Genomic DNA, 21678 nt, shown 5'->3' with positions numbered 1-21678 from the left:
AGGAGCCCAAAGACCTAGAGAGATAGGAATGTTGTAGAGAATTTATCACAGCAACCTGTTTTGCTGTTCCCCAACTATGGCCCTCAAGGTGGCCTGCAAGGCACTCCCTTTGCCAAAGCTTTGAGGGCCATCCTAGCACCTTTAAAAAACACTGCAGTGGGGGAATCAGAGATAGCTAATGTAGCCCGGTTGGGGCTAAAGACAGTGAAAAAACACTAGTTTCCTAGAGTTTTCTCCTGGTTCTCTAACTCTTCCTCTCCTTGATGATTGCTCTCTGGAGGCTGGTGATACAGGTGAAAGATGCTGTCTTTGAAATGGCTTCTTGGTCTCAAAAGGGATATCAGGATCCCCATGGTTCTGGCCTTGACCTAACGGATGATTCCTGGGGACTTGGAATGCTGCTGTATTTCCCTTAGGCAAGGAGTAAGGATTTCTTTGGTCATGTAATAAATGGAATATTTAGTCAAGTGCACTCCATAGTAGGCACAGGGGAGGGGAGAAGGGGAGAGTCTAGTTCTTTAGGGCATAACTGGATTAGGAGTAGTCAGCATCTGGCAGAATTTCCACATCAGCTCCCTGACCTATGGTAAAAGCCATTATGGTAGGAAGGGCCAATGAAAAACCTCTGAAACTCCTCCACAGAGAAATTGTAAATCAAAAGGGATATTGGACCCCTGGGGAAATGGCATGAGTTTACGTGGTTGTCCAGCCTTCCTGACAATTCTTAAGCTGCCCTGTATCCTTTTTAAAAATTCTTGTTCTGTTTAAATCCTCTGAAGCCAGTTTCATTTGCAGTGCCCTGATACTGCTATATGTTTATTTTGCCAATGAATTGTATAATTAAACCTAAACATAAGAAAAAAAGAAGTTTTATTCTTGGCAGTTGTTATATCAAAGTTAGGTAACTGCACTTTGAACAGAGAAAACTAGCTCCTGTGATAAAATAGTCATGAGCTTCTGCAGGCACTTAGTAGTTTAAGAAGTAGCCAAGAGACAGATTGGACACCACCAACATATTTTACTTATTTGAACAATATGTGTGCACACCCATTTATTGGACCACAGGCAAAAGCCCTGAGGTTTGGTCAAAATCAGAATGCTACATTATGATGGAACAAGAATCTGGGGAAACATAAACAAATCCAAAATCTCTAGGATTGCCCTACTACAAACAAATACTCGAGCTTTACACTGCCATTTCTGGAAAAATAATAACTGGCTTCTAATAAGCAAATAGTTCTAGGAAGAACAGACATTTGGAAAATACAATTTGCAGAGAGACCAGCAGGCATATATTTAGGGAACCATAAAAGCCTCTGTATAATAAATGCAGTTTAGTTTTTTCAAAAGGCAAAATCAAATTATGCTAAAAGAATTAAAATAAAGTCTCTTGCTGCAGAAAAGACACTTTATCTTTGCTTGTATGATATTAATTTATATATTCCTGGGTAAAAGCAAAAATTGAGCTACAGAGGTTTTTTGTTTGTTTCTTTGGCTTGTTAGTTTGTTTTAAATCAGTCACCAGCAATTATAGATTCTTTCATATTCACACATTTGTTCATCCAACAGTTTTTTTCAGTGCCTCTCTGTGCTGGGCTAGGGAAAGCATGGGATAGGCTGGCATATGAGAAAAACATGGTAAATTTGGGCAGCTAAAAGCAGCCATTGGAGCACAGGAAACATAAAGGGCTACAGATAAGCAAGTATCAGAAGATAAAATCCTTTGAGATGGCATTAGAGAAACCTGACATTATACAGTGCACAATGGAAAGACATTAAAATCCTTTCATTAAGACATGGATGCAATCAGGTTTGGGTTTTAGAAAGATCACAGCTGCCACATGGAGAATGAATTGGAGGGTTCAGGAGTAGGTGCACCCATGTTGCAGGAGCTTAGGAAAAGGAATGGAGGCAATAATTGGAAGGATTCAAGAGAAATATAGGCAGTAAAATTAACAGGAATTTATTAAGTAAGTATGTGTGTATAGGGGGAGGTATGAGGCCAGATTCTGACTTGAGAAATAAGATTGTTAGTGGTACCAATCTCAATTATAAATTACACAAGAAAAACAGAGTTGGGAGTGGTGTAAATGATGAAATTGGTGTGTTTTATTCCAAGTGCTTGTGGCACATGAAGGTTGAAATGTCCAAAAGGCTGCTGGATACATAAATCACAAAGAAGAGATCTGAGCTGAAGACATGGCCTCTGAAATCATCAGCATCATCCCACTAGTGGCTGAAACCAAGGGTTGATGGGAGAATAGCAAAGCACATAGAAGAGAACCTTGAGGAACAATAAACATAAGGGCTGTGGCTAGAAAGAGGGGACCATAAAGATGACTGAGAATCAGTCAGAACCAGAGATGTCATGAAGGCCGAGGAAAGAGACTTGCAGGAAGGGGTGGGTAACAAGTAAGTTACAGACTGAGAATTAGCCAATAAATTGAGCAATTATGCTCTTTTCTGTGAGTTTTTTCTGGGGAAGAGAGTTATGCTGCCTATCATAACAAGGCAGTGTTTCTTCTCCTTTTCTTTCTCCTCTACCATCTCTTCTTTCTCCTTCATCTTTTTCTTCCTCTTCATTCCCTTCTCCTCCTAACCCTCCCCTCCTCCTTACTCTTCTTCGCAGACCCCCCAAATTCTTAAGACCAATGGGAAATTTAAAAATTCAACTATGTAATTCACATCCTATAGTTGCTTTTGGTGGAAACACTTTCTCTAATATATTCAAGACAGACTTTCTCATCTAAGATAATTTGCCCTATCATCTGTAGGTGATTATTTGTTCTAGGGACAGAAGAGCTCCTGAATAACAGGAGTATTGGTAGGGAAAGAAAGAAGTCTGTTGCAGTGTTCTAAATGTGGGAGTTGGAGGGGATTCAGACATCAGGTTTTGGGAATAAAGAGTATTTGAGTGTTGATCTGAGAAAGAAGAGGTGAGAGGAAATAGAGGAGATGAGATTAAGAGCCAGGCAACTGAACACATGCAAAAGGAGGATGAATGTGCAGAAGTCTAGATCTTGAGAACAGGGGAGAAAGTTAAGTTTTGAGGATGCTAGAGCAGAAACACTTGAGCAATAGATGCCAGGCTGGCGGCCATGGTTGGGTAGAAACCAAAGACCCATGGACTTTTGCTCCCTGAGGGCACTGACTAAAACTTCTCTCCTCTCACCTAGTTTCTCTTTGATCTTTGCTGTTTGGACTATCCACTACCTCATTTCAATTTGTTTATTCACTTATTTATTCAAAAAATGCTTGTTGAACATTCATACGCATTAAGAAGTGGTTGTTGAACATTCACTACGCGTTAAGTAGTAGATATACAGATGGAAAGACAGCATCCTTGGCCTCAAGCTATGCTGTTTAAAGTAGAAATTGGAAGACCCATGAACGAGACTTCCCCCTGACTGTGAAAAGTGGTATAGGGGAATTCAGTATAAGTTCTACTGAGATCCTCAACAGGAGGATACCTATGTCTTTCTGGGCCATCAGAGAAGCCCTCAGAGAGGAATGAACTTCTGTAGATCCTTCTTCACAGTTTCAGGTGCCTCTTACTTTGAGTAGCGTCTGGGATGCCCTTGCCTGGAGAAATGATCTCTCCTCTCTGCTGCCCTCTTTGTCTTATTGAGTCTTTAGGGATTATGTCTCTTGGAATTTTTATGTTGATTTTTTGACCTCTCATTTAGATCTCTCATTTTGGTATTTTGTTCTAGTTCTTTATTAGCAGGTTGCAAGTTTTGGATTAGATGATGTCTGCTCTACACCTACTTCTTGGGATATTCCATCTCAGGAACTCATTGCCTCACAACCAGAGAATGAATATTTCATCATTTTAAGTTTGTTTCATACTCGTGGTGGTGGTGGGGAATTCTAACCTCCTTGTCTCTGGCCAAACCTAATGACATTGATGATAAAGGACTTGGAAATAATAAATGAAATACGGTCACTCTGTGAACCAGGATAATGTCCTCCTAGGAATATCTTCCTCCAGTTACACACAACAAGAATCTGGCTCTTAGAACTTCAAAATTAAACATCCAAGTCTACTGATAATGGAGCATTTTAAGTTAGAGGAAATAGTATTCTTGGAAACTAACCAAAATAGTTAGAAAATAAAATGGGTTTATTAGGTGCTTTCAAAGGGTGTACTACAGACATTAGTATAAATGAGCTTGGACAAAAATCTACTGTATCTGGTATGTATATGTCACTCCACACTATCCCTTTCTTTCTCGACAAGGAGATTTTGTTATAGACTCTGCCTAATGAGAAAATCAGAAAAAGAAAAGGTGATGTTCTCATTTCAAAACAAAGCTTAAAAATTATATCAATGCATTAGAAAGATATGTTAGTGTACTTTAATAGATTTTATGTGATTCATTCACAGCTATGATTTTATTGTGAAACTGATTTCTTCATAAACTGGGTTCCTATGCAATTTTTCCCAGGAAAATGAAAATGGATGATCAAAATGATAAATACTATAAATTAGTGACAGCCTTCTGGGTAATCAAAATATTATTTTAAACATGTAGAAAATGCTAAAATGGGTCTTTTCATCTCTCAATTTCAAGTGAGGCAACAATATGATAGACATTAGACACCAAAATGGGTGTGAAACAGGTTGTCATATGCAGACTTTACAAAAGGAATGCTCAAAGAACAGTTTCATAACTTTGAAACTCTTGAGTGCTTAATTTACTTTGAGAATATAAAAGTGTAAAGAAAGAGGAGACAGGCAGGGACATTATCAGCTGATTTTCTGGGGAGAGAATTATGGCTGGCTGTGAGTTTCCACCTCTCTTCCCTACAGGAAAAGAGGGGTGTGGAGGGGCTGTCTTCTAATGTCAGGTTGCAGGAGAGGGAATTTCACGAGGTCATTTGGCAAGTTCTCTGTATACTCCCTTGCGGGGAACTGCAGTTGGAGGGGTCAGGGACTGGTGCCTGGGAAAGCTAAGGAGGCCAGTGGCAGCTAGAAGGAGGTGGTCACTTTGTCTCAGCGTTTGTCAGTAGGCGGGAAACACAAATGTTTCCGGTGGACCATATGTAGAGAGAGATGAGGCCAAACTGTTTTAAGTCTGTGATAGGCAGCTTTCAAAAATGGCCTACCATGATTCCTGTCTTCTGTTATTCATGCCCTTGTGCAATCTCCTCCCTTGGAGTGTACGCTGGACCTAGTGGCTTCTTTCTAATCAAGAGAATATGATAAAAGTGATGGGATGTCTCTTTCATGGTTAGGTTATAAAAGACTGTGATTTCTGTCTTGCTGGGCACTCTATTCCCTTCTCAGCTTGCATGCTTTGGTGAAGCAAGCTGCCATGTTGGAAAGGCCTACCTGACAAAGAACTGAGGGTGACCTCCAGCCAAAAGCCAGGAGGAGCTAAGGCCCTCTGTCCAGAAGTCTGTGAGGAGCTGAATCCTGATATCAACTATGTGAGTGAACTGGGAAGCAGCTCCTTTTCAGTTCAGCCTTGTGATGACTGTGGCCCCAGCTTTATAAGAGACCCTGAAGCAGAGGACGTATCTAAGCCAGGCCTAGATTCTTGGCCTACAGAAACTGTCAGATAATAAGTGTGGATTGTTTTATTTAATTAATTAATTTATTTGTTTATTGAGACATGGTCTTGCTCTGTCACTCAAACTGGAGTGCAGTGGCACAATCATGGCTCACTACAGCCTTGATCTCCCAGGCTCAAGTGATCCTCCCACCTCAGCCTACTGAGTAGCTGGGACTATAGGCATGTACCACCACACCTAGCTAATTTTAATTTTTTAAAAATATAATACTAGAAATGAGACCCTGATCTGTTGCCCAGGCTGGTCTCAAACTCCCGGACTCAAGAGATCCTCCTGCCTTGGCCTTCCAAAGTGTTGGGATTACAGGGATGAGCCACTGGGCCTGGCTGACTGTTTTAAGCCTTAAGTATTAATAGTATGGTAATTTGTTATCCAGCCATAGCTAATGAATACAAATTCCTATCCAAAAGGACACCCTGGGGAATGAGGAAGCTCTAACATAAGAGTCTGTGTAGAGTGGACAACTCAATAACCAGTACAGAGTGGGAAACAGCAGCGAGGGGGACAGAACATGTCACTCATGTCAAGAAAGCCCAGCAGAGGAGCCTCCAATGAGCTCTTAGAGGCACCCATGAGAGAAATGATGGATTGTAACATGTGTCAGGCTCAAAAAGAGCAAAGCCATCAGCAAAGAAGACTTCCCTTGGCCCTCTTTTCCTTCCTTCATCCCTCATACCACCCTCAGAGGGGCTGAGGCCCTGGTCAGCAAAGGAGAAGAAACAAAGAGGAAGTGAGTAAGTGGCAACCACACCCCTGGGCCCTTCTACAAGTGGTCTGCTTAAAGCAGCTCCCAGATGAGGAAGGGAAGAAGATTTTGCTCTAACTTCAGTTTAGATATCAATATTTGGGGCTGGCCAATTTCTGCTTGTGAATTGAGCTTGACTTTTGTGACTTAAAAAGACCGGAAAAGCCAGCGCTTTCTTTCAGGGACTGAGGAAAATCATCCCCACGGAGGATATATTTAAAGTTGTGTTTTGATATATCACTAGCTGTGTTGTTTGACATGCTGGTTACAAATATATTTTAAGTCTTTGAAAATTGGTAGATTAGTTATGCTGTCTATAGCAATATTCCTAACTATATCATTCCATTTTCCAATAATTTTAGGCAATAATTTACTATATTATTCTTTATTTTGTTTATATACCAGGAACATACCAGAATTCTTTAAAGTTCAGGATACAATCTCTTGGGATTTTTAACATAATGTTTACAAATTAAAATCTGGATGAATGAGTGCACAGAGGATGTTTAAAGCAGTGAAACTTCTCTGTATGAGCTATAATGATGGATACAAGTAATTATAAATTTTTCAAAACCCACAAACTGTACAATACCAAGAGGGAACCCCCTGAAAATTATGGGCTTTGGGATGCAGGTCTATCAATTGTAATAAATGTACCACTCTGGTGTAGGGTTTTGATAGGCTGTGCATGTGTGGGGGCAGGGAGTATATGTGGACTCTCTGTACTTTCTGCTCAGTTTTGCTGTAAACCTAAAACTGCTCTAAAAAGTAAAGCCATAGCTGAGCATAGTGGCTCAAGCCTGTAATACCAGCACATTGGGAGGTTGACATGGGTGGGTCGCTTGAGCCTAGGAGTTCCAGACCAGCTTCGGCAACATGGTGAATCCCTGTCTCTACAAAAAATAAAAACAAATTAGCCAGGCATAGTGGCTTGTGCCTGTAGTCCCAGCTACTCAGGAGGCTGAGGTGGGAGGATCTCTTAAGTCTGGGAGTTTGAGGCTGCAGTGAGCCACAATCATACCACTGTACTCCAGCCTGGGTGATAGAGCGAGACCTTGTCTCAAAACAAAATTAAAATATAAAATAAAATAAAACCATAAAAATAAATTAAGATCTCTCCCTTCTTGGCTGTATATGGGACGAGTTACTAAATATGTAATAAATTTGTAATATCCCTAGAGAACAAAGAGAAAGAAGCTTATCTTACCATTGAGTTTATTTGGATTCAGCAATGAAAGTAAAGAGAAGTGAAATCTCTGAGGGGGAGTACTTAGGAAAAAGTAAACAGAACATAACTAGCCTGACAAAATAGAGGAGAAAAGAGAAAACATTTACACAGTTACAGACGGCATCTTTTAATTAGGTGAGGTGGTAAGCCAGCCCAATGCATTCTCTGTCCTCCTCTGCTCTGTGCCCCAAGAGACGGGCCTCACTGGACTCTATTGCCAAGATCCCTTGCACTTTGGTTTGCAGTTGGATTTGGCTAGTGGAGGAAGGTCACATGGCCACTTGTTGTCACACCCCCTTGCCCTGGCACTGTCTTAAGAGCAGCCATGTTCCTCTATGGTCACAGAGTCTGGTGGGCTTTCTTCTTCTACGGTGGCTGCTCTTACCAAGCTCTGATAATATTATTTCCTGTCCCCTGCCTCTTTAGGCCTAGTGATAGCAGTGGCTTCTTGCCACTGGTAGTTTTTGGGTTCCTCAACATCCACTGTGGTTCCCTTAATCCTGCCCACACCTCTGTGAAGGATCCCACCGCTAAAAATGTCCTTCAAAATCCCAGCTGAATGTGCTGTTTCTTTCCTGCCAGGATCCTCGTTGACACAGGAAGGAGCCAATTACATTACTGAAAGATCCAGAAACTGCAATGAAATAATCTAATCTGGTTAATAGTTTTATTATGTAGAAAGTATTTGCTTTCTACATCTATCCACATCTTAGAATTACACGACCTGCTTACTTTTGCTTTTCGTATTATTTGACAGCAAGTGCTCCCATAACCTTCTTTCAAGACCTTTTGATTAGAGGAGATTATTTTCAGTTTTTTTTTGCCAGAGTAGACTCCAATCCTTTCTTTCCTTATTGGACTCTTGTCGAGCTGACACTTGCTGTACACATTCCACAAAGGCCTTGAACCTGGCCTCTGACCTCCTGAGATCCTTGGCAGTGGCCACTTTTGTTCCACATGCACCTAACCCTGCCATGTCAGGGGGATTTTATGCTTTGAAGTCTGGATTCAGCAACTCTAAGCTGGCTGTAGGAAATTAATTATATGAAAATAAAGTTGAAACCACAAAATCACCTGCTAACCAAAATTTGCTAAAATGAAATTTCCTTAAAACACCAGTGTTAATTCATTCCGCAGATGAATGCCAGGTGTGGCAAATGAATCCTCTATGCTGTGGAGGTTGACAGATTCAGACCTTATGGAAAGAGGAACTATAGCCAATCCCAAACCTGGGTCCTTTCCAGAAAGGAAAGCTGTGCCTTCTGGCACAAGACCAAATTACCCAACCTGGGATCTGTTTGTAGGATTTTGTCTTATTAATTTTTATGGCATTTTGCCTAAAACGAAGGGCACACACAAAAAATCTGTATTTGGTTGATGTTTCAGATGAATGGAAGTTTAAATTAATAGATTAAAATCCATACTTAGAATTCTAACACTGTAAAGATGCAGCTGGTTAATAGCTAATTTAATGTAGCTAAAAGAATAAAACTTGTTTAAAAACAGGAGGCTCTACTTTCCAAAACAAATTTTGGTGGTCACTAGTGTTAGTTACGAATTTTCTCTCTCTTCTTCAGGATTGCACTTCCTGCCTCTTTGAGATTAGGTATGGTCACATGGCTTGCTTTGGCCAATGAAATGTGAGAGAAAGTGTCAGGTGTCAGTCCTGGGTGAAAACTTTATGTATGAGTGTGCTATGAGTCACACTTTCTTTCTTTCTGCTGTTATATCCAGAAAGGCTTGTGATAGTGGCTACTGCATTGGCCTGAATCCCTGAGTAAGGGCTGGGGAAGTAGAGTCCCTATCAACCCAAGGTGATCATGTAGCATGAATGAGCAATATGGCTTTGTTGTTTGAGGCCAGTGAAATTCTGGGATTATTTTTCCCCCGTGTAACTGAGCCCATGCAGCAGTGACAAGTTCCTGATAACCTCATGCTAAAACACAAAAAGAATAGTCTCACAAAAATACTACATGAGGAATACAGTACTCCCCCCTCGTCTCTGGGAGATACATTCCAAGACCCCCTGTGAATGCTTGAAACCATGGATAGTACCCAACCCTGTATATGCTATGTTTTTTTCCTATACATACCTACTTATGATAAAGTTTAATTTATAAATTAGGCACAGAGATGAAAAACTAATAAAATAGAACAATTATAACAAGATGCTACCATAATCAATCTTGTGCTTTGGGGCCATTATTGAGTAAAATAAGGGTTCCTCGAAGACAAGCACTACAATACAGTGACAGTTGAGCTGATAATCTAGATGGCTACAAAGTGACTAATGGGTGGGGAGGCAGACAGCACGGATCCCCTGAACAAAGAGATGATTCACATCCTTGGTGGGACGGAGCAGGATGGCTAGAGATTTCATCAAGCTACTCACAGCAGCATGCAATTTAAAATTCATGAATTATTTATTTCTGGAATTTTCCATTTAATATTTTTGGACCACAATTGACCTCAGGTAACTGAAACTGTGGGTAAGGGGGCCTACTATATTATATTTGGGAGTTGCATTTCTGATCAAGGACTAAGCAGCAAATAAACCTAACAATCATACATATAACCTGTAGGTGTTATAGTGAAACAATTTTACGTTAGAATAGATATATTTATAAAATAGAAATTCAACAGCTATAAAATTTCATTATAATTTAAAAGTCTTTTTTATTTTTTTGAGACAGAGTCTCACTTTGTAACCCAGGTTGGAGTGCAGTGGTACGATCTCAGCTCACTGCAACCTCCACCTCCCGGGTTCAAGTGATTCTCCTGCCTCAGCCTCCTGAGTACCTGGGATTACAGGCATGCACCACCACAACCAGCTAATTTTTGTATTTTTAGTAGAGATGGGGTTTCACTATGTTGGCCAGGCTGGTCTCAAACTCCTGACCTCAAGTGATCCAGCAGCCTCGGCCTCCCAAAGTGCTGGGATTACAGGTATGAGCCAGCATGTCAGGACATAATTTAAAATAGTCTTATGCAATGCACACTGATTCTGTAAGAAACCCCAACTATGCTGTGTCATTAGTTTTACCTACCAGAAATAATAGAATTTTAGAAACTTGATTTTGTTGTTGTTGTTTCTTTTTGTTGTTTGCCTTGCTTTCCTGAGCTTTGAGGAGCTCTGGTGGAGAGCAGGGAATGGAGGTGGCAGGAGGGGAAATGAGTTGATGCCTTTTTTATCTTGTGACAAATATTCCTGCTAGGTTCTAAAATCATTCAAACTACTCTCAAAATTGCATTTGTCTGTTTCAAGAAGTCATGGCATCCAAATAGTTGAAGACCTCTTTGAGTATTTTCATCCTGCACACTTGTAGGGCAGGGATTCTCGACTTGGATTTGTCTGGTCCACTTTCTTAGCAGGTTTGTTTTCCTCTTTCTTTTTCCCATTAAACAACAGTGGGTTACATTTAAGGTAAAGAAATTGGATCACAGAGTGTCCGAGGGCTGTGGGAAGGAGGGAGATAGCGGCCGTTGCACCTCTGCTTTGAGGATAATTTTGTGTATTTATCAAAAAACCGTTCCGTTTATTTTTTAGCACTAGGTGGTAAAGACTTAGCTCCCACAAGCCTCCCTGAGTTGGTTCCTAGTTCTGGCAGCAGTGGCCTCTCAGGAAGTTACCAGAAACTCCAAAACAGCCAAAAGAGAGTCCTAAGTGTTCTTCAGTGAAGTACGAGGTTTAATTTTCCATGGGTTGCCTATTTTAAAACTATGCAGACAAGATTAACTTGTGTATTTTTTCCAAAAGAAGATGCAAAAAATTTCTGTCTCATGGAAGAATCATCCCTGAAAATGTTCTTGCCTGATAAGACATGGACCAGTTATTTTTTTTAAATAGATACCCAGATTCTCAAAATTTTTTAAAAAAATGAGTCCTAACATCTTACTGTTTACCTTATTAATTAGTAAGTTAAATAACATATTTGAGTATTCTTTTTATATTTATCTGAGAGTCATGACTGCAGCAAAGGCAGGCAGGGAAACTGCATTGTCCATCTTCTTGCTGGACCATGGCAGAAATTTAAAGCCAACAAAGCCAAATTAAAAGCTGGATTTAAAGCCAACATCGATATATAATTCACATGCCATAAACTTCACCTGTCTTCAGTCTTTTAGGACTGGAAGTAGTTTTCAAATGATCAAAAAACTTTCTAGGAAGAGAAAAACTAAGCTATTCGAGAGCAGTTTTGCTCAGTGTCTCAGGACGGTAACACCACCGCTAGGTTTCTGATGGTCATTGGATTAAGGAAGGTGTTTGTGAATCTTTGTTTCCCATAAATGTCATCAGGACTCTTCTTCACACAGGGATTGTATCCAACCAGAGCGTTCTGTTTTATTTGGTCTGAGTTTGCTGATGTTCTGTGACAACCAGCTCCGGATGTTTTATAAACAATTAACCCGACAGTTTGATGGATGAGGGTAACATTTGGGTATCATCTGCACTACAATGAAAGACAGATGATTATTTTTGACAGAAACGATCACCACTCACAATGTGGAAATGGGGAAGCCAGATCCCCGAGTCTCACACTGTCTATATAATTAGGGCCAGGTCAAAACCCACTTGAGAGTAGGCCCAATAGCCTGGGTGACGGACCTGATTTGGGCATTGGATGTGAGCTGCAAAGGCACACAATGTATTTTAGAAAAGCCTATGTTTGCAGTTCCAAATGTGAGTGAAACAAAGAGAAAGAAAGGCAAGTCCAGCTCTGGCAACACTAAAATCAACAGGCCACCATTGGCCCTGGGATTCATTTTAATTCACAACGTAGTTTTTAAGGTTCTTTAAGTTTTGTGTCCTATTTTATTCCTTAATCAGTTTTTAAAAATTGACATATAATTCACATACCATAAACTTCATCTGTTAAAATGTACAATTCAGTGGTTTTTAGTATTTTCGTAGATATGTGCAACCATCACTCTCTTTCCAGAATATCCTTTCCATCACCCCAAAAGGAAAGCCTGTACTTATTAATAGCCATTTTCCCCCAAACCCTGGCAACATGAATCTACTTTCTATCTCTATGGATTTGCCTATTCTGGAGTTTCATGTAAATGGAATTATCTAATATGTGGTACTTTGTGTTTGGCTTAATTGATGTAGAATAATGTTTTTGTGGTTCATCCATGTTGTCACATGTATCAATATTTTATTCCTTTTTATGGCCAAATAATATTCCATCATATGGATAGACCCTATTTTGTTTATCCATTCATCAGCTGATGGACATTGGGCTTGTTTCTACTTTTTGGCTCTTATGAGTAATGCTGCTACAATTATTCATGCACAAGTTTTTGTGTGAGCATATGTTTTTCCATTCTCCTGGGTACATGCCTGGAAGAGAAATTGCAGTATAAATGGTAACTCTATGTATAACTTTTGAAGGAACTATCCATTAGATTTTTAAATAAATCAGGTGAGTATCAGTGTGTCTTCTCATCTCTGTAAAAAATCTGAATTCTTCAGGAAGAAGATGGTGATAGTAGAAAAATGCATAGACCAAGTGGTTTGTGGAATGCAGTGAGTGGGAACTGTCCCTGCAGGTGTCTGAGTCTATGACAGCAGCAGAGATACTGGTTTCTTTTTGGGAGGGAAGCATATCCATGTCGCAGCCAAGGAGCAGGCACATCTGCCACTAGCCAGTGGGGATGGGTGGGATGACTGATTTTTCCTTTTTTCTTTTTCTTTTTTTTTTTGACAAAGTCTTGCTCTTTCAAACAGGCTAGAGTACAGTGGCACAATCGTGGCTCACTGCAACTTCCACCTCCCAGGTTCAAGCAATTCTCCTGCCTCAGCCTCCCAAGTAGCTGGAATTACAGGCATAAGCCACCATGCCCAGTTAATTTTTGTATTTTTAGTAGAGATGGGTTTTACCATGTTGGCCAGGCTGGTCTCAAACCCTTGACCTCAGGTGATCTGCCCGCCTTGGCCTCCCAAAGTGCTGAGATTACAGGCGTGAGCCACTATGCCCAGCCGATTTTCCCATTTTTTTAAATAAAACATCAGCCAATCCAGAGAAATACATTTTGTACCTACTATGTATGCCGCACACCGTGCGATTGCTCTGAAGGGTACTAAGAAGTATAACACAATGATCTTGGCTGTCTAGGACTGGATGGCTTAGCCCTGGGAACCAGATACACATGTCCTGCAAAAATGTCTTAACCAAATATCAAGTCATATAGTATAGATTATAGGTTTTCCAGGGAACAGAGCATTCAGTGTGGGCTGTGAATATATGTGGGGGTCCCATATTCATAGTTTCATCCAGGAAAGGGTAATGTGAAACTAAACTGGGTCTAATTGTACATATGTGATTCATCTTGCAATGGAAGAAGCATCTACTTAGCTGCCTTTTCCTCCCCCAGGCACTGTCTGTCCCCAAATTCATAAGACCAGTGAACCCTGCTGGGACAACGATAGGATTTGTTTTGATCACATGGTAATTTTGAGCAAGAGGGCCTGGAAGACATATGGGCCTTGTTCCAATGTTCTATGAAGAGCAATGTGTCCCCTGGGCGAGTCACCCGACCTTCTAGACTCTGGCCATAGAAAAAAGTGGGCTTTTCTGGACACCAGATGCCTCCATGATTTGATTTCTTTTTGGTATATGACTCACATGGAATGATTTTAAAAATTGCTGTGGACCAAATAGTGTTTCTGTCCTTTTCTGCAGCTGAATCTGGGCACATGGAGATGAAGCTGAATCAGTATTTTTTCTACACTTAATTCAATTCAGCACAGCAGGATCTGGATGAGGCAGGAAATGAGGAAGCAAAGGAACCCAGGGTGAATGTGAGAGACGAAAGTTCTGGTTCAGCTTAAAGTTAAACCAACACAAGGGTTAGATGGGGCATTGTGTAAATCAGCATTTTGTTTCTGAATCAGAGACAGAGACATTTTGGGTAACAGAGATAGGAGACATTTGAGCTGCTTAGGGGGGTTTTGTTCTAAGTTCATACTTGAATTTCTTAGAAATCAGAGTTCCTATCATTTTCCCAAAGAACACAGTGAGGATTTGGCCTCCTAGTCATTACTGATCAATTTAATACCATGTTAACAGTAGTACAGCAGTTTTGCAAAAAAAGGAAGAAAAATTCCAGAATTCTTTGGATTTAATAACATATAGTAATTTAGAGCAGATACATTTAATACCAGTGTTCAAGGCTAGCTACATATGGCATGGAAAATATTTTTTAAGTTGGTCAAATCCAACAAATTGGAAAGTAAGTGGATCAGCTATAAATCTGTGAGAAGGGCAAAGCCATAGGGGTGGACCTCCAGTTTGTTGGAGGTTTCACATGGAGTGGCCCCCAAGTCACTAGAATTTAAGGTTCCTTTTGCATGTCTGGAAAGGCCTTTGAAAATCAAGCATAAGAACTATTTTATGAGAGCTTACTATGTGAGCCAGGCACCATTTTGAGTATTTTCCATGTATTAATTCCTTTAATCCTCAAAACAATTCTATAAGCATGGTAGATGCAAGTTACTCTCAAATCATTCAGAAAAAAAATTTAAAAAACAGAGAGAGGGAAAGAAAGAGAAGGATAAAGCAAGTGGGGAAAATGCTGCACAGGAGGAAAGTGAATAAAGAATAAATAGGGCTGGGTGCATTGGCTCGCACCTGCAATCCCAACACTTTGGGAAGGTGATGCGCAGGTGGGTCACTTAAGCCTGGAATTTTGAGACTAGTCTGGACAAATGGTGAAAGCCCAACTCTACAAAAAATACAAAAATTAGCTGGATGTGGTGGCATGTGCCTGTGGTCCCAGCTACTCTGGATGCTGAGGTGGGAGGATTGCTTGAGCCCCAAATGTCGAGGCTTCAGTGAGCCGAGATCGTACCACTACTCTCCAACCTGGGCAACAGAGTGAGACCCTGTCTGCAAAAAAAAAAAAAAAAAAAAACAAACAAACAAAAAAAAACAATAAAAATGAGGAAATAGGATTTCTTTGTACTAATCTAGCTCTAAGTTTGAAATTATATCAAAATAGACACTTCACAAAAGTACCCCTATGAAGAAGATGTTGTTCTCATTTTAGAGATGAAAAAACTGAGGCACAGAGAAGTTAAGTAACTTGCTTTTGGCCCCCTGACACCAAGTGGTGGAGCTGGGATTCTAGATCATGGTTCAGGGAGGTTGATAGGGAAAGAAACACAGATATAGAAATACTATTAGTTGTTCAAGGGGTTATTTTGATCTTTGTTGACAACTTCATACTACAGACCGAATATTTGTGTCACCACCCCAACCCCAAATTTACAGATTAAAATTCTCACCCCCAAGATGATGGTATTTGGAGCCCTTGGAGGTGTTTAGGTTATGAAAGTGAAGCCCTCTTGAATGGAATTAGAGACCCCTCACTTCTTCCACCATGTGAGAACACAGTGAGATGATGGCCATCTGTGAACTAGGAAGAAGTCCCTCATCAGATGGCAAATCCTCTGGCATCCTGATCTTGGACTTCTCAGCCTCCAGAACTGTGAGTAATATATTTGTTGTTTATAGGTAACCCAATTTACAGTATGTTGTAAAAGAAGCTCTAACAGACTAAGTCACCCCGGAAGCATAATTTTGGTCTTGTCACCAAGCTTAGCATTTGGGTGCTTGGGCAAATCTAGTGGAGAGGCAGGCAGGCTACGGGAAGTGGAAACTATGAGAGCCAGGAGGTGCCTAAGATATCATCTCATTGATTGCTCTGCGAAGTGTGGTCCTTGTGCTGCTGCTGGCCCAGACACTGTTACCTCTTTATGGCCAGATAAGTACAGAAAGTATGGGTAAGCATTTAGAATTCTTATAGAAATTTGACATTGCTGCACCTTCCAAATATCATTCTTCTGGTAATCCATTTTTTTATTGTATTTCACAAAAAAACAGTCTACAATAGATTGGGGTAGAGGGAAGAAAGGAAAAATGTGTTCCTTCATTACACATTTACAGGTGAGACAACCAAGGCTTGGAGAAGTATTCTGAGAGCTGTTTCAAGGTCTCATAATTATACAGTGGGAGAAGAGGATCTCGAACTGGGTCTTCTGCTTCTAGCTCCGGTGCCTAGCAATCTTTAAGGGATGCCATTCCTACTGAGCCCTCACACATCCTAGGCAGCCGTAAGGGCAGCCTAGGATCCATCTCTCCTTTTTCTGCAAGTTGCCCCTGGGTACCAAAATAGGAGCCAGAGCTCTGACTAAAGACTGCCCATATCAGTCTTCGTTGGATTCAAGCTCTGGGCTTAGGGAGAGAGGACACCTCTCTGGGAACATTGCTGCTGACATCTCATTGTTCCCTGCCTTTACTGCTCACTTGCTAGTTATTACTTGGAAAAGATTGATCACTGGTGAGAAGAAATAGGAATTCAGGTTATTAGGAACGTTTCCCAGGATATAGCACCTTTTTAATCCCACAGAAGTTCATAAATTTTCCAGCTGTGCCAGAGGCACATGGTTGCAGAGCATGAAGGCCAACTGGCACTGTAAGTGGAACAAGTGGAAAATTCTGGCTGTGAAAGCCAAAAGGAATTCTTCACCTTAATTAAGAAAACGCTCTGCAATATTGAAAGTCTAGGTAGAAAAGATAAGACTTGGCGTCTGACTTCTTTAAAATGAACTCTGCTTAATTAGGACTTAGTTAACATAAATTGGAAAAGATCAAGACCAAAGCGCATTGAATTGGGTCCAGTTTAGGAATTAAAACTGTACAGTTCAACTCCTGCCCTTGACAGCAGTTCTGCCTTCTTAGTTTTATAGGTAACAAACTTGATCCTCTTCCTAAGGGAATGTGCATAAGCTATCTGCTTCTCTAGGGGAAATGAACTCTAGTGATTTTGAGAGATTACATTTAAAGGGCAATTTTCATTTACAGTTATCTGATTCAATAAGTGTGGAGCTTTGCATCAACCAAGAACTTGTTTAGGACCACTCTCGGTGTCCAGCTGCTTGCAAAAGTCAAATCAGTAAGCTATGTAGGACAAAATGTTACTCAGGTTGAATCACTTCATATTAATGAAATGTAAATAAAGCCAGAGAAAGGGAAATTTTAGAAATCCAAATAAACACCCTTAATGTGATTTGTCTTCCCAAACAGTTCCTTGGATTCTCTTTTCTGTGTGGTCATGTCTCAAATGCCTTTTAGTGATAACCCTGAATACTCCACATTTCAACAAGATACAAACATTTCTCTCTTGTGTTCTTATTTGCTGTTTCTGTTAGAAACATGAAAGCCACATCAACTAGATGGAAATCCTAGAGGAATTTAAGAAGAAAAGATCAATTGTTTGACAATAAACGTGGTAAATCCCATGTGATCAAATAAATGCTTATACATGAAAGCAAGAATATTGTACTTTGAACTGTTAACTATAAAGTTGGGCTAAAAATGATTGGGCAGGAGACCTGTTGGTAGAAGTTGTATTTCAACACAAAATCTAAAAAGTCTTAGATGACGAGGCAAAGATCAGTGGATATGTGAGAGCTCACATTTTCTACTACTGAGGTTGTTTTGTTCTTGGTTTAAGCAAATGGATCTGGGATAATCTAGTTTTTATAAACTCCTGCAAATGAAGTGGCTTTAGTTATGTTGCAGTTGTTGAAAAGGACTGACCCTTCCCTGTAGCTTTGATGTACAGTGTGAATTTGGCAAAGGGAACTTAAGTTTGCCTTTCAGTGCTGAATGTCACCATTACCCAGGCTCATGTATCTGTCAGAAAAATTAATTCTCTCCTGGTAAAGCCCCTTCTGTCTCAGGATCATGTGAGATTCACCACACAACACTCACTAAACATGGTATCATTTTTACATAATGAGGGAGTGAGAACTGGAACCTGATTTCATATTTTTTCCCACAGATTTTGCTTTCTACTCTTGTCAGTCATATCTGCAAGGCTGACAGTTACCAGGGGCTGTGGCCAGGCATGAGGGAGAATGTGTCATTGCTGGCTGCGTTGGTCATAGCAACGTGTCTGCCTCAGAACAGATCCAGCATGGACGAGCAAACAGAAAAATGTGTAAGAAGGCTTGTGACTGAAACAGACCAAAGGTGAGTGCTGAGACTGTCCATCAGAAACTTTCAATGATCAGTAACAGGATATTCACACAGTCATTTTACTTTTCAATAACTTATCAGGTTGCCAAGCAAATAATTAATAATGGTTTGTCACTGGTTGGCAACTTCTCAAAAAGTCTATGGTTGAAAAGGACACTCATTTCTCATAACCTCAGCCAGTACTGAATTACGATGTCAATCAGCAAATGTATCAAACACCAGAACATTGTGTTAAGAGCAGCTGAGGCATCAATATGAGTGAGACATATTTCTTATTCACAACAGAAGCTCAGAGTCAGTGGAAGAAAAATATGTAAACACGTTTTTCTAATGCAATAAGATGAGGGCTATAATAAATGTACGAAAAAAAGTGCTACAGGAACACAGATGGAGGGTTGATTGATTCTGCTTGGGAAAGTCTGAGAACGCATCACAGGGAAAGAGAATTTAGCTTCCTGGAAAGATGAGTAGAATTTATTAGAAAGGAGGCTATTTTAAGCAAAGAAGTGCATCATATGCGAAGGATGATGTCAAGGATGTGCTTGTCATTTTCAGGGTATAAGCGTAAAGCAGTTTCTTTGTCATTATCTCTGTGTGTTCAAGAGGTATATTCTCCCAGTAAATCTAATTTTCAAGGCTATTGTCTTACTTTGGACTCAAAATCTAATTTGCAATGCAAATCTGAGCAATGACCTCTTTGTTTCAACGGTCTCAGACTGCCCCTAGAAATGATGAATGCATGGGTCCCATAGGTGAATGCATTGGTCCACAGGCAGAGAGAATGGAGTTCCAAGTCAGTCAGGCCAAGGTTCAACACAAGGAGCTGGGATCTTCAGACTGGAAGCTGAAGCAGGTTCTATGGTCATTAGCGGCAGAGGCCAGCCCAGAAGACCAGGGAGACTTCACTCCAGTAGAGGCCAGAAGAAGATTCCCACTATCAACTTCAGATTCCTCTTTTGTAAAATGAGCTAGTTTGACTAGATCTTTTACTGGAAAACTTTGTTTCCTAGGCCCCAGGGTTCCATGAAGGTTCTTCTGTGGCTGGTGATGAGAAAGAGTAAGGCCAAGTTGGGAAGGCTAAATCACCTCCACCCCTTCACTTCACTGGAGTATTCTGATTTCATTTGTTTTCATACTGGCAATCCACATAAGATATAGTTTGAAAATGGTATATTTTACAGTTCAGACAAAAAGGAAAACCTTGGAATAGAGAATTAAGTGCTGATTCTCTATGATTCCAAGCCTCCTTTACTTCCTCTGAAATCCCATAGCACTTGATTTATGGCTTTTTATAACACTCAATTTTACCCTGTGTTATTTTTTATGTTTCAAAGACGTGCACTTGTTTTTCTGTTATGGATGTTTTTGCTCAATGAAGGCAAGTACGTGATGGCTAAACCTTCCCAGACACACTGGCCTTCTTCCTGTTCCTCAGATTCACTAAACTCATACTCTAGGGATTTTGCATTTGTGATTTTTCTCTATCCAGAATATATTTTCCCAGATCTCCATGAAATTTGCTCCTTCACTTATTTTAGGGACCTTCTCAAATGTGACCTTATCTGATGACCTTTCCTAAACACCTTATATATAAAATGTAATTCCTATTCTCCTTACACACTCACACACACACACACACACATCTCTTTATTCTGTTTTAGTTTTTCCATAGCACTTAACATCACTTGACATATTTTATGTTTCATTATTTGTTTCATGTCCGTCTCATCCACTAGAATGTAAATTCCAGGGGCCAGAGACCTTTCTGTGTGGGTCACTGATCTATCCTGGACACCTGGAACAGAGTCTGACATGGAGTTACCACCCAGTCACTGGAAGTATTTAAGACTCAGTTGCTGTCCAGCCAAGACCTCCTATTAGATAAAAATTAGATCCCTCTTGCAGTGACTGACAGTTCAGCCATGTTTTCTTATTGTCTGTAATGTCCAAACCAGTGTGCCAACACAAACCACCTCCTCTAGTACTCACAGTCTGAATAGAATTGTAAAGAAAGAGCATGGGATTTGGAGATGGAAGATTTGGATTTCAGTCTTAACTGTCACATACTAGTGGGGTGCTTTTAGGCAAGTGACTTAATCTTTCCAAGCTTTAGTTTCCCGACCTGTAAAAATGAGGTAATAATTGACCTGTCATATAAGGTTGCTATGAGGATTATCACAAGTAAAATGTGTGAAAAGCGGTTTGTAATTTGCAAATGACCACGTTAGATGTGGCTTCTGGAAAATGAAACAGTGGAGAAACAGGACTCTAAGTTGCCCTTAAGCCAATACTAGTACTTCTGGCAACTACCTAATTCCTCTGGAAATGGAGATAAGAATACCCCTTTCTGTTTGAAGGTGGAGAAGTGAATCAGATTATCTAACTGAAATACCCTCCATTTTTATGATTCATGATTTCATGTTTGTGATGAAATCAGTAAGAAAATATTGAGCACAGAAAGTATTTTTACTGATACTACAAGGTTTTCAAATGAATAGTCCCCCTAAACAGTCTCTCTTAGCCCTGTAGAATCATCTGTTACCATATGTAACGGGAAGGCAACTTTCCATTCAAGATTTATGCTAATTTCTGTTTCCCCATATTTATACTATGTGCCTTAGCCCCATAGATTCAGAAAATAAATTATGTATCTATGGAATGCATTTGACCCTTAGCTTAAATTGCCTTTCCCAATAAACTATTTTTTGTTTATTACCATTGATATAAAATGCTTGAAAACTCAGAAGGCAGTGTGTTCAGAGGCAATGAACACTGAAAAAGGAGTTAAGAATTTAACTTCTTGTCATGGTTCTGTCACTAGCCAGTTAAGCGGCCTCAGGCAAGTTGCCATCTCTCTGGGCCTCAGTTTCCATATGCATGAGTATGTGTGTGTACATATTACATACATATTTATATATACTCTATGTAATGGGGAGGGGAAAAGTCACATGAAGTACCAACTGCAGACTCAGAAAGAGAACTGCCTTTGCTTCAGAACACACCTTATATGGGCATGTTTGGTTATGAAAATGAGACCTACTGACCATAGCTTGACTGGGCTAGGACTGAAACAAAAAGGA

General features: G+C 40.2%; 1 long non-coding RNA gene across 1 annotated transcript in view; it reads left to right on the top strand.

The window, feature by feature from the left end:
- The first annotated feature begins 9889 nt into the window (after positions 1-9889).
- Positions 9890-21678, top strand: part of LOC134759667 (uncharacterized) — a 43515-nt gene continuing 31726 nt past the window's right edge. The window contains exons 1-2 of the long non-coding RNA XR_010136220.1: positions 9890-10023; positions 18402-18592. This is a non-coding gene — a long non-coding RNA (uncharacterized LOC134759667). The remainder of the gene's footprint in view (positions 10024-18401; positions 18593-21678) is intronic.

Source organism: Pongo abelii, chromosome 12, assembly GCF_028885655.2.
Source record: "Pongo abelii isolate AG06213 chromosome 12, NHGRI_mPonAbe1-v2.0_pri, whole genome shotgun sequence".
Lineage (NCBI taxonomy): Eukaryota > Metazoa > Chordata > Mammalia > Primates > Hominidae > Pongo > Pongo abelii.
Note: the sequence above shows the minus strand (reverse complement) of the source record. Positions and strands in the feature narration are given on the sequence as shown.